The sequence below is a fragment of the Aedes albopictus genome, chromosome 1, assembly GCF_035046485.1.
Source record: "Aedes albopictus strain Foshan chromosome 1, AalbF5, whole genome shotgun sequence".
Classification (NCBI taxonomy): domain Eukaryota; kingdom Metazoa; phylum Arthropoda; class Insecta; order Diptera; family Culicidae; genus Aedes; species Aedes albopictus.
Genome location: NC_085136.1, coordinates 74,760,493 through 74,774,528, shown reverse-complemented (window position 1 = coordinate 74,774,528; position 14,036 = coordinate 74,760,493). Strand labels below are relative to the sequence as shown.

Below are 14,036 nucleotides of genomic sequence, written 5' to 3'. Positions count from 1 at the left end.
ATAGCGCATAGACAATCGTCGTCGTCGTCGTCGCCACCGCCGTGAAGCGTCCAAAAGATTTCGATAGGGATGTGGTGATTTTTTTTCGGAGAGTTGTTCTTCTTGCTCTTTGCGTGATAGCTTCTAATCGGCACCACCACCACCAGAAGAAGGAAGACGTTCGATCCAAGCGAAAAGAGGTGAGATCTATGCCGATTGTGGTTCATTACTAGTTTTATTGGCGAGCGCGGGTTGTCCTTCCCCCGGTCCCCTCCCGCTTTCGTCTAGAAATTGTGATCTTCTGTTGTTGCCATCTAATCTAGACTGAGTTCCCCCCCATATTCAGAGGTAATCGCGACGGAGTGGCGATGGAGGCGACGATCGCGAGCGGTAGGAGTTGACAAATGGTTTTGAGGTTTTATTTCGTCTCCTGAACAACTGCATTTCAGGTTCAAAATGTCACCACACGCCCACTGAGTCAATAGCCAACGTCACCGCTGCCGCTGCTGCCGGCGTTGCAAGATTGACAGGTGCAAAAGAAGATGATTTAAACATTGCCATCGAAGGCAATCGCGTGTCGGCTCGGCAAGTCGATCGATTTGTTGGCGAGCAATCGATGTTTAAAGTTTTTATTAGTGTCAATTGTGTTTAATGTCTTCACAACATTTCTAACAACTAAGTAGACTTCTGTAGGGTTTGTAGTTAACTTCATTGATGCTAATAATTCTAGAACTGTTGCAAAATATGGATTAAGTTGAAGCTTGCAGTTTTCACCCTTGAATTCTTTTGGCAAATTTTAGAGAAGTTTCACACATACCTTGGTGAATATGTTTTTTTTTTCTAATTTCCGAAGAATCGATAAATAATGATCGCGTTTATTCCTGCACCTCGCACTAATGTCTCATGACCAATTTGGTTCCAATGAATTCACAAATTAGCTTCAGGAGGAATCCATTAGAAACTTGTGGACTAATCTCTTCAGGAACTGTTGTATGAAACCCTGAAGAAACTTCTACAGAAACCTCTGTTGATTCCAGAAAGATTTTTGAAAGATCACTGCAGATACTTCTGAAGAAATCTCTTATTGGAATTTTCGAGGAATTTCACAATGAAATCCTGGAAGAATCCCTTGAAGAAATTTCAGGAGGATTCCCCAAGTGAATTCAAGCAGAAATCACAAGCGAATTGCAGCTAGACTTCCTAAAGGAATTACAGCAGGAATTCCTTAACGAATTTTAGTGGTAATTTCTGAGAGAATTCAATAGGAAAAATCTACGAAAAATATCCAGGAAGAATCATTGAAGTAATTTCCGAAAGAATTCAATCATCAAAGAAATTCCAGCAGGAATCCCCGAAAGAATTCCAAAAGGAATCCCCGGAGAAATTCCCGGAGGAATCTCCGAAGAAATTCGAAGAGGAACACCAAAGGAATTCCAAGAGGAATCTCTGTTAGAATTCCAGGAGAAATTCTAGGAAGAGCCACTGAAGGAATTCCAGGAGAAAACTCCGAAGGAATTCTAGGAGGAATCCCCGGAGTAATTCGATGAAGAATTCCGTGAGGGATCTCCGAAGAAATTCGAAGAAAGGAATCCTCGACAGAATATCAGGAGGAATACCCGTAATAATTTTATGAGGGATTCAGAAAGAAACCCCGAAGGAATTCCAGGAGAAATCCACGAAGGAACTCTTGGAGGAATTGCCGAAGGCATTCCCAACGGAATCCCCGAAAGAATTATAGGAAGAATCTCCGAAGGAATTCCGGGTAGAGTTTCCGAAAAAAATAGGAGAAATCCCTGCAGGAATCACAGGAGGATATACTTAAGGAATTCCGGGAGGAATCTCCGGGATTCTCCGGGAGAAATCACTGAAAAATTCCAGAAGGCAAGCCCGAAATAATTTTTGAAGGAATCCCTACAGGAATTCCATGAGGAATCTCTGAAGAAATTCGAAGAAGAATTACTAAAGGAATTCCAAGAGGATACTGCGAAGGAATTCCAAGAGGAATCTCCAAAGAAATTCCAGGAGAAATTCCCGTAAAAAATTGAGGATAAATCCCCGATGAAATATCAAGAGTAATCCCCGAACATATTTCAGGAGGAATCCTCGAAAGAAATCCAGAAGTAATCCCCGATAGAATTCCAGAAAGAATCCTCGAGGGAATTCCAGCGGAAATCCAAAAGGAATCCCCGAAAACATTCGAGGAAGAATCTCCGAAGGAATTCTAGGAGGAATCTAATTACGGGAGAAATCCCTGCAGGAACCCCTAAAGAAATTCTGGGAGGAATCTTCAAAGGTCTCTCTCTCTCTCTCTTCTTGGCGTAACGTCTTCTTGTCACTGGGACAAAGCCTGCTTCTCAGCTTAGTGTTCTATGAGCACTTCCACAGTTATTAACTGAGAGCTTCCTCTGCCAATGACCATTTTGCATGTGTATATCGTGTGGCAGGCACGAAGATACTCTATGCCCAAGGAAGTCAAGGAAATTTCCTTTACGAAAAGATCCTGGACCGACCGGGAATCGAACCCGTCACCCTCAGCATAGTCATGCTGAATACCCGTGCGTTTACCGCCTCGGCTATATGAATATCTTCAAAGGTATTCCAAGCGGATTACTTGAAGGATTTTTAAGAAGAAACCCAGAAGTTATTCGAAGAGGAATTCCAGGAGAAATCCCCGCAGGAATCCCAAGAGAAATCACCAAAGGTTTTCCAGAACGAAACCTCGAAGGAATTTCAAGAGCACGCCTGGAGGAATTCTATTGGGAATCCCTGAAAAAACTATCCAGTAGAAATCTCCGAAGGAATGCTAAGAGGAATCATCAAAGAAATTCCAGGAGAAACCCCGAAGGAAATCCAGGAGAAATCCACGACAGAACATCAGGAGAAATCCCCAAAAGAATTCCAATAGGAATCCATGAAGGAAGTCCAGAAGGAATCCTCAAAAGAAGCGGGAAGGATGAAGCCCCGAAAGAAAATCTAGGAAGAATCCCTGAAGGAATTCCAAGAGGAATCCCCGAAAGAAATCCGAGAGAAATTCCCGGAGAAATACCAGGAGGAACCCTCGAAGAAAGTCTAGGAAACCCCTGAAGGAAGTCCAGGAGATTCCTCCGAAAAAAATACAAAGGAAACCATGCCGGAAATCCAGAGAGAAATCATGAAGGAATTCCCAAGAAATCTCCGAAAAATTTCCAGGCAGAATCCTGAAAGAGGAAATACTTGTAGAAACTTTTGAATTTATTGAAGAAACTCCTACGAGATTCCCTGAAGATAAATTTCTGATGTAACTCCTGGAGGCATCCGTGAGTCCTCCTGTAAAAAAAAACTCAATCTCAATCTACAATCAGCCCAAACAACACACATATGGTCACAAAACAGTCACGACAGCGCAGGTAATGGGCGCAGTAAGTCACAGTGACTTCTGTGCAAACCTTACATGCGCTGCCGTTCCTGTTTTGTAACCATGTGTGTTGCTTGGGTGAAAGAACCTCAGGAGCGATTCCTGGAAGAACTTCTGGAAGAATCCCTAAAGGAATTTCTCGCGGAATATCCTAAGAATATACGGAAGGAATCTTAGAAGGAACTCTTGTATAGGTATCCCTGAATAAATTTCAAGGGGGAATCCCTGAATTCTCCTGAATGTATCTTTGGATCCTCCTATAGAGTTTCCGAAGGGAATCCTGGAAAAATTTCTGAAGGAACTTCTGTAGGAATCCCTGAAGAAGTTCAGGAGGAATCTCTAAAGAAACATCTGCAAGAATCCCTGAAACTCCTGGAGTTATTTTTGTAAGAACTCCTGTAGGAATTTCTAAAGGATCTTTAGAAGGAATCCTTGCCGGAACTCCTAGAATAATTTCTTAAAACCTCCTGTAGGCGTTCCTGAAGAAATTTATTACGGAATTCTTGATTGATGTCCAGAAGGCATTTATGAATCGTCCTGAAAGAATCTCTGAAGGGACTTCTGGAAGGATTCCTGAGTGAACTTCTAATGAAATAATATAGAGAATTTATGAAAGAAATCCTAATGAACTCCTGAAGGCATCCCTGAATCCTCCTGGAGCTATAAGGGAGAGAGAACCCTGAATGAACTCCTGGAGAGATCACCGAAGGCACTTTTGGAGCAATCCTTGAAAGAACTCCGGTAAGAATTCTGAAAAAAAAATTCATGAGGCATCCCGAAGTAATGCCAATAAGAATCCTGAAGAGGTTTCAGGAGAGATTCTCGAAGAAATTCCAGGAGGGATGCTAGAAGGAATTCCTCTAGGAACACTTGATGAAACTCCCGGACTGATCCCTGAGGGATCTCCTTGGGAGATCCCTACAGAACGTCAGGAGAAATCCCTTGATGGGATTTTAGAGGAATTTCTGTAGGATCTCCTGGAGGAATCTCTGAGAAAACTCCTGCACTAGAATTTGCTATGGGAATCCCTGAAGGAACACTCAGACTAATCTCTGAAGGACCTTATATGGTCCGTGCACATTTTCGTGCGCGGAGAATGTAGCTACGTCATCCGTTCAAAAGATGATTTTCTACTAGAAAAAAAAAGGTACTTTTCAGCAATTTTTTTTTCTTGATTTACAGAAATAAGACCTCTATATTTTTTTATATGTTTTATAACAATATTTCTTTTCATGTACATTGGAAATAGGGTCTTATTATTAGGATTAGGAATAAGTTTGTAGAAGACCATTTTAAATGTTGTCTATAAAACCATTCGAAAGCGCTGAATGCATCTTTCTTGAGCAACATTTCATTTGACTTGAGTTGGAAATGCTTCAAACCATGATAAAACCAGGAAAACTCTTTGAGATGCAACATCGACTCGCAGAGAAATGATTGCACGATGCGAACAGATTATATCCAACAATGACTCGTGACTTTGAAAAAAAAAAAATGATGACATTTCACGTCTTCATAAATTAAACACTGTCATCAATTAAAATCTATCGAAACATTCTGAATCAGCGAGCAAAAAGTATCCGAAACGCATCAATGGCGACGATTACTGCCTCGCCGTGGTGTGGTGACCTACCGCGCGGCGCGTTCATGCTTCGTTGCTGCTGCAACAACCAATACGGGACCCGTTTTGGGACCGAGGAGTTATAAAATCGTTGCCAAATTATCATATTTTAGAACACGACAAAATATGCAAATAGGTGAAGCAGAAGATCATCGTTGTGGGATAATGGGAAGAGTCCAAAAATATACTCGAAACTCATCTCCGTCCCGAATAAGCTTTAAACAAGTCTGGTTATTGGGACAATCCGGTTTTCTAAGGGGCGAGTTTTTTTGTTTGGTGTTGTCCAGTGTTGGTAAAAACTCAAATTCTCAAAACTCATGGTTGAGTTTTTTCACGCGCGATTCTTGACTCGCCAAACTCATAGCCGAAAAAATCAAGCATGAGTTGACTCATGATTTTGCTCATTTGTGTTTTTCTCGGTCTGCTTATTGTTTACAACAAAGTGTTGACGGTTGTATGCCATAATGAGACCACATCTTGCATCTAATAACATTAAATGTCGTTTAAATTGATATGGGTTCGTTTTACCAGCAAACGAGTTTTCGGCGCTTGACTCGCGAGAGCGAGATTTCGCGTGAAAATCTCGCGCGTGAGAAAATGATTCAGAATCGCGCGCGAGTTTGCTCTCGCAAGAGTGGTTCATGAGTGAGACTTGAGTGTGATTTTACCAACACTGGTGTTGTCAACGAATTGTGATGATTTTTTTTTTTTCGGTTGGAATTGAGAATTTTGCCACGTATTACATAATCTTGGGTGGGATTTTTTGTAAACGATTCGAGAGTGACGCAGCTGGTTCCTTGCCCTTTGATGGTGAGTTGTTTACAGGTCGATCAATTTCAAATGGAACAGCAAAGTTGCTCACTAGGCGTTTTGCTTTGGTAGGGGATTCTGGGGTAATATCTCTCTCTCTCTCTTCTTGGCGTAACGTCCTCATTGGGACAAAGCCTGCTACTCAGCTTAGTGTTCTATGAGCACTTCCACAGTTATTAACTGAGAGCTTCCTCTGCCAATGACCATTTTGCATGCGTATATCGTGTGGCAGGCACGAAGATACTCTATGCCCAAGGAAGTCAAGGAAATTTCCTTTACGAAAAGATCCTGGACCGACCGGGAATCGAACCCGTCACCCTCAGCATGGTCATGCTGAATACCCGTGCGTTTACCGCCTCGGCTATATGGGCCCTATCTGGGGTAATATGTACGCACCAGTTAAGAAAGATGCGTTCAAATGCATATATATATATAGGCAATAATTTATTGTCTCAATGCTGGCATTCATTGCAAATACTTTCATTCTAAGCGATATCACAGATAACAGATGTTTATCCTAGAACATTATATAACTCAAAACCTGTGTAAAAACGGTAAAAAGCAAATACGTTGCTTACTTGATCACTCTATACAATCAATTGCTGCAGTAATTGCTATCTAACTTGGATTATTTGCATTTGTCGTTTGCACTCAAGCGTAGTGAATGCGATCGCTTCGCCATCTGAAAATGGTTGCTATAGTTAGGTTTCCAAATTGAAATGACGGTTGAAAGAGTTTACACACATTTTGTATGTTAGCATGAACATCTGTTATATGTGGCGATATCAAGCAAAATTTCAGCCTTAATACATATAGTTGAGCTTTTGAAAATAACGTTTATTGTAATGACTAATATTACGACTTCGTATGTTTATGCGGGGCAATATGCACCCTTGCTCAGGGTAAAATGCACTACAATTATGGGACAAGACACACCACAACATCGGGGCAAGATGCACCGTCGAGTTTAGAAATATTTTTCTTTCTTAGAGAAAATGCGTTGTTTTCTGAAGTTTTAAGATGAAAAATAGCTCAATTTCTTTTGCGATTACTTACAGAGCGCTCATAGATGTTATTACAGCAGCTTGTTTTCTATAGGCGCATTTTGCCCTAACCAATGCAGTGGACTGTCGTTTACAGCACCAGGATACTGCTCCTCCTTGCAGCAGGAATACGTACCCACTCGTTGACCTCCTGTCATCTAGATCGGACGCCCAATCCGCATCGGAATACCCAACGAGCTTTGAATCGCCGGCCGCAGAATACTTCAGTCTTATCGTTTTTGTTCCTTTCAGGTACCGGAACAGATGCTTGACTGCTTCGCAGTGCTTTGGTCCATAGGAACAGTTGAAACGACTCAGGAGGTTCACGGCAAAAAGTATATCCTGTGCCAGATACATTAGGCATCTGACGGCCTCCTGGTACGGGATATTCTTCATCCGCTCAGTTTCTTCCGGAGTATACATCCCCTTTGACAGCTTTCATCGTAGTTGACACAGTCTTCGCATCTTGCATATTGAACCGTCGAAGCAAGGAATCGATGTACGCCTCCTGATCCAATAATACTGATCCTTTCGCACGGGTGATGCGAATGCCCAAACAGCTCGCCGCAGGTCCCAAATCCTTCATTCGGAATGTACTGCTGAGCTTGGCCTTCAGGTTGATCTTCAGGGCTGCATCGTTGGAGAAAATCAGCACTTCGTCAACGTACACTGCAACGAACAAGACTTTTCCGTCCTCGATCCAACAGTAAAGGCATGGATCAAACTCGGATTGGTGAAGTCCCAGCTTCTTCAGCGCAGCGTCTAGCTTGCTGTTCCAGACTCTGTTGGATTGCTTGAGACCATAGAGCGCCTTGTTCAAGCGGCACACCAGTTGACGTCCTCCGGGTTTCACGAAACATGGCGGTTGTTCCATGTATATTTCCTCTTCTATATCTCCTTGGAGAAACGCGGTGATGGCATCCATCTGGTCCATGGCGAACAAGTACTGCAGTGAACTATGACGAACGACCGGGGAATAGGTCTCGTCGTAATCCACCCGCTTTCGCTGCGAGTACCCCTTGATTACCAAGCGAACTTTGTAACCAAAGCAATGGTGCTAGATCAAGTGCCGGGTACCAGATTCCAGCTCAGCTTAAACAAGAGCTTTTCCACGGTTAGGCTTACACCGACGCCGTCCGTTTTGGCGAGGGAAAACTCTGAACCGACGTTTACACGTTCCACAGAACCACACTGGACGAAAAATCTGTAAAATTTGAGTCCCAGAAGAAGGTCCCAAACGGACCGAAACGTCGGACAAGATAAAATAGCAGTATTTTTATTTTTGTCAATACTGGTAAGCCATCCTCCGAGACTTAGTTTTGAAGACTCACTTGCATTTGATAGCCTACCGGCCCCTCGGTAGCTCCGTCAACGTCCAGGTGTTGTTGTTTATCAGCGCGTTGTACTCCTCCTTCATTGCCGTCGTCCAGCGTCCGGAGTCGTCTCTGGACAATGCCTCCTGGTGTGTCACCGGATCATCGTCGCTTCTCCTAGCTTCGGCTTGCGTTGCGGATTCCGTCATTCCGCTGAACTGATCCTGGTAGGCGGTACACGTGGGTAGCTCGGTATCATCGGCATCGGTATCACGGGTGGTTGTGTGGGGGATTGATATGCGGTAGACCTCTAATCGGTAATTGAAAACCATTATACTTGCCTCGTAGCTGGTAGCCTGTGCTCCCGATCACTGCGCCTCAACACCTGTGACCGAGGTGGATTTGAAGATTGTTGCGGTGAGACCACGGATGTCATTTCGATCACGGAATCGTTTGACGTGTTACTCTCACTGCTTGTTTCACAAGCGGTGATAAACTTCTCGTCTTCCTCAGGTTCGTTGAACTGCGGTTGCAGCGGGGCTTCTTCCGGGGATAGCGAAAATACTTCCTCAATGTCTAGCTGCACCAGCATGAGACGTCGTGGAACTTCCTGCTTCGCATCATTGGGTGCACGTTTGCTTTTGTTTACGAATGTCACTTCCCGACTTCTGATGATGTTACTGGATTTGGAATCGAACAGCCTGTACCCTTTGGTTTCTTCGTTGAAACCAGTGAGGATACACTCGTGGGACTTCGGATCCCGTTTCTTCCGCTTCGGCTTCGGAATGAACACCATCGATTTGGTTCCGAAAATCCTCACGTGGGACATGTTCGGCTTCGTTTCCGTCCAGGCCTCTTCAGGGAGCGCGCACACAATCGATCGGTTTGCTCGCTCTGCCATGCCATTGATTCTGCTCCGGAGTGTAGTCGTTCGTCCTTTGGTGCCTTATGCCGTGTTGTTTCAGATACGCCTCGAAACCACGGTTCACGTACTCCTTCCCGTTGTCCGTTCTCAACTTCCTGACGGATTGGCGTTCCGCCATCACGTGGAATTCTTTGTACACCTTAAAGACGTCCGACTCAGACTTCAACTTGAGGAAGTACACCCACATGCGCTGGGATTTGTCATCTACGAAAATAATGTAGTAACGACTTAGAACCTCCAAGGGAACTCACCTCCATTAATCCGCATACACTGTGGTGCATAATTGATCGGACAAACGCTGATTTTCATACAAAATGGCCAAGTTTGAGATGCTGTAACTTTGGTTTGCGTTGATGAATTAAGCTCAATTTTTGACAAGGAGCTACTTATATGCTGAATTTTACGTATACAAGGTACAAAATGTTTTCGTTCACAGGTTTGGGCGTGGCAAGGCGTTCAAAATGTTCAAAAGTGATCGGGCAGCGGTACCCCTTTGATTTACACGCGTGCCGCTGTCCGATCACTTTTGCACATTTTGAACGCCTTGCCATGCTTAAACCTGTGAACGAAAACATGTTGTACCTTGTATACGTAAAATTTAGTATATAAGTAGTTCAGTGTCAAAAATTGAGCTCAATCCATCAATGCAAACCAAAGTTACAGCATCTCAAACTTGGCCATTTTGTATGAAAATCAGCGTTTGTCCGATCAATTATGCACCACAGTGTATATCGGAATGAACGACGTCCAATTTCTCGGCAGCACGGGAGCCTTGCTTGCTGAACGGGTGCCGACACTGCTTACCCTGTTGATGTTCACTCCATCGACCAAACCATCGGCTAACCGCCGAATGCTGTTGACGTTCAAGTGGCCCAATCTCCGATGCCAAACCTCCAGGCTCTTGGACGACGAACAAGCTAGCGCGCTTTTCGTATCCTGTCGATGCTGTTCCAGTTTGAAAAGATTGTTGTTATGGATACCTGTGGCAATCACTGGCTGGTGTACTGTTCTGAAGATTCTAGGGAGTTAAGAAGTGATTTCCAGGGGGTTTGAGGATGCTTTCTAGGCAGTGTTAGAAAGTTGTTTACAAGGTTTTTAAAAGGGTTTCGACTCATTTCAAGGAGCTCAGGGAGTTTCAGATGGTTTCAGAGAGCATTATAGTAGGCTGCGGATTATTTTAGAAAACTCCAAAAATAAGCCGCAGCCTACTTTATATGTTGTTCTCGTCGGTGTCAGGATGCTTTCAAGGAACTTTCATGAATGTTTCAGAGAGTTTTCAAGGCGTTCCAAGACGTTTCAGGGGGATTTTGAAAGATTTTCCGGCTTTTAGGACCCCCATTTTAGAGGGGATCAAGGCGTTTCAGGGAGTTTCAAGAAGCTATCACGGATTTTTCTGGGGTGTTTCAGAAGCGTGTCAAGAAGTTTCTGGTGGTTCAGGGGGTTCCATGGAACTTCCAATGAAGCTTCAAAGAAGGCATTTCAGGTGGTTACAGAGATGTTTTTGAGGAATTGTAGCCCATGTGATTTTAAATTTTGTTGCAGAGAGATCACTAGTTACGCTGGTAGATCCGATGACCTATACTCACGGGAGTTCTTTGCTACCCTTTGAGAGTTCAGCAAGATCCCTATGCTCCCCCTATACTCCCACATGCCTTGTACGTTCTTTACTTTCCCCGTCGCTCTTTTCACGTAAACCCACCCAGTTAAAAGTTACCTAGGGCTATGTCTCGAACTGATCTGAACTTGCGCTACAAGTATTAAGTTTGCTGGTAGCATCTCCTATAAACTTTTACAGGAACTTTTCTTTGTTTTGTAGTCCGAAGCTGTTTAAAGTCTTTAGCATCTTAAGCATCCACTAGGTTCCAATCAGAACTTTCTAAGGACAGTTTCAAAACGCATTGATACCAGGAGCAGGGATGAGAAATGTCATGAAAATATCGTTTTGTTATAGGTTTGCTAGTTTCACTATCCCATTTCTTATTTGTTTATCGAAAATATCATTATTTTTTCCATTACCAATGAACATTAAAGATTAGTGATGCTCAGAGATGGAAATTCACACAGTAAATGGTGGATATTGAAAAATGTCATGACATTTTTTTTTCCTTTAAATTCCGTGACATTTTCCATTTCTGATCAGAGGAACCATTTCAAGTTGTTATTTCAATCGTTCGTTGTTGTTTGCTTCTCATTAATGACTTTAAACAAAAAGATTGTAAATTTGTATGTTTTTATGACTTCTTGTTTCGAAAGGGTTTGTGTGACAAATGATCAAAATATTAGGCCGAAGTGGATCAAGTTTTTTTTTCTCTTCAAAAACACATTTTTATTGTTATCACCGAATCTTCAAAAATATCATCTTCCCCCAGCAGCGCGTAACCTTGATCTTTCCTGCAGCATTTGAAAAAGGAGTTCACTTCCCGAAAAGTCGTTCATTTGTGCAGCAGATCAAGTTTTCTGAATAAAAGTTCACATTTCAATCATAATATCCGTATCACCGCAAAGAGAGCCACAAGAATAAAAAAAACAGAGCTCCGCCGAACAGTGCGCTCTCCCGTGATCTACCTAATTGGGAACCCGCGCCGGCCGGCCGGCACTAGTCAACATCAGACAACCGACAACCATCGGTCGGACCGTCTTGCTAAAGAGAAGATGAACACCACCGGTCCAAATCAGAAATGCGATCGCATGTCGCTTCCACTTAGGGGAACTGGGGGTAAGACGCCCACGTTAAGGAAGAGTCCAATTTCAACCACGTAACACTTTATAATACACATTTTTTTGGCACTAACATGAAGCACCAACATGTTTCCTTCCAAATGGATGAAACCATAAACCAGTTTTATGTTTTAATACTGAAAAATTCAAATTTGAAAAAAAGTTTGATTTTTAGAATTTTAGTTTTAATGCGGGGTAAAACGCGCCACTAGCCACAGCTAACGCCAGGGTGCCAAATTGTGTACATATACTTGCGCGACTGGTTTATTGTCAACTGTTATTGTTTGTGAATGGTATACAGTCATTACATAATTATGGATCACCTGTAATTATGGGTCAATTTCATGTAAACGTCATAGTGAGCTGTTTTATCAATAATTACTACAAAATGACGCATGGCTGTGTGATTAGTGAACTTATTTATAGTAAAAATGTGCTGTTGCTTGGTTCCAACTTGTTTTCTACATAATTTGTGCCAGAATTTGGATCTAAATGGCTATTTTAATGTAAATAACTAGGGGTGGGCATTTTACCCCACATATGCCTCAGAAGTTTGGACCCTTGTAAACAAGTTGTAAGGGTCAAATTCGATACTTTTTCCGCTTGGTACACAAATAATGGGAGTGTGCAAAACAGTTTGTGGGGATAGCGAGAAAAAAATCTTTTGAATGATGAAAAAAAGTGCAAACATTTGACAGGCTAAAATTACATCAAATGTAACCAAAATCTTTTTTCGTAGTTTTTGTACAATTTTTTTAGTAAAAATATGTAAACTCAAATGCAAGGAAGCATTTTTATTCTTATTTTAGCGATTGCAATTGAAAAAACTACTGAAAATAACGTGGTTTGCCTAAAACAAGGGTGGCGCAACTTGCCCCCTATGGGCGTTATGGCCGCAGTTCCCCTACCGACCGTGCCGCCACTTGTTATTGTGGATGATGATCCGTGGGAGATTTAACAAATGATTGCCCGGAGGGGGTTGTTTTTTTTTGTTTGGTCTGAGAAATAGCAGAGCATTCCGTTCCGACACTATCATCGATGTCATTGCCCGTAAATCAATGTGTTCGCACCCGAATTGAACTTCATATCAAATGTTTGAAACCCTTCAAATGTTTTAATCAAAAATGTTTATTTTTAAAAAGCACTCTTCTTTGAGGAACTCGTTTCGTTCCCGTAATCTAGAACAAAATTCAAAAGTTAGTGCTTCGAAGTCAAAGTAATTTTCATCCTTCAATTTTTTTATTTAGAAGAAATCTAAATCTGTTTATAGGATTGATCCAATCTATTCAAAAAAGCAAGTAATACGTTTATTTAAAACAGAACCTTATTGACTTGTTCATTTCAAACATAGGTCCACTTGTTCCAGATCTAAGGTTACGTTGTCTTCAAACAAGTTTATATTTGTAGCCAAAACAAACTAACCGTATGTTTGCGTTTACCTCAAATTTGTTTGGTTTTATCATAAAATATTTCAGAACCTTATAAATGTTATTTTCTTGAACGTTACAAATGCGTTTCATCCACCGCATCTTTAGTTACTCGTAACTATTTTCAATTCTGTCATTATTGTTCGTACAGTTGAAAATCGGAATTTTTGACACGCGAATATCGATGTTTCTCCTAAACCGTGTGTCAGACGTACGTCGGACACAGTGCGCTGGATAGAGGGCCGGGTCCGCTGTCCAGCGCTCTACGTCCGACGTTAGGTTTGACGTATGGATTTTGAAAAAAATCGATTGTCGGGTGTGGGGAAACTTCGGGTTTCAACCGCGACGACAATACATTCTCTTCGGGCCAAATCAATGCGTCGCGTCCATCTGGTCTGGTAAAGGTGTGGATTCCGACGCCTTGATCTCGTCTACGCGACCGCAACCTGTGACATCTCGTCATCGCCCGTTGCTATTGGTTGCCCTCCTGTCTGTCATTCAATCTGGTTGCTATTCATTCAGCTGCCTGACTGACTGTGCGTGCACCACTAGGAATTTGTCAATCGCGCGGTACTTTTGAGTTGAGTTTTGTGACACCATTAGCAATGACGGTAAACCGCGAAATGAGACGGCGATTTGTTTATTCGAACGAGGCGGAATAAGAATCGTCGCTAGCCTGAGTCTTGAGACGAGACCAACCAGAACCTTAGGACTTTTGTTCTTCGAGTGATTGATGTTTGTTTGGCAATGTGCAGCCTGATTCAGCGTAATAAGAGATGTTTACGCAAAAAAAACGTTTTGATGTA

The 14,036-nt window shown here is 42.5% G+C and overlaps 1 protein-coding gene across 1 annotated transcript in view; it reads left to right on the top strand.

Moving 5' to 3' along the window:
* LOC109422062 (protein gone early) overlaps positions 1-14,036 on the top strand; it is a 349,322-nt gene that overhangs the window by 294,235 nt on the left and 41,051 nt on the right. The window lies entirely within an intron of this gene.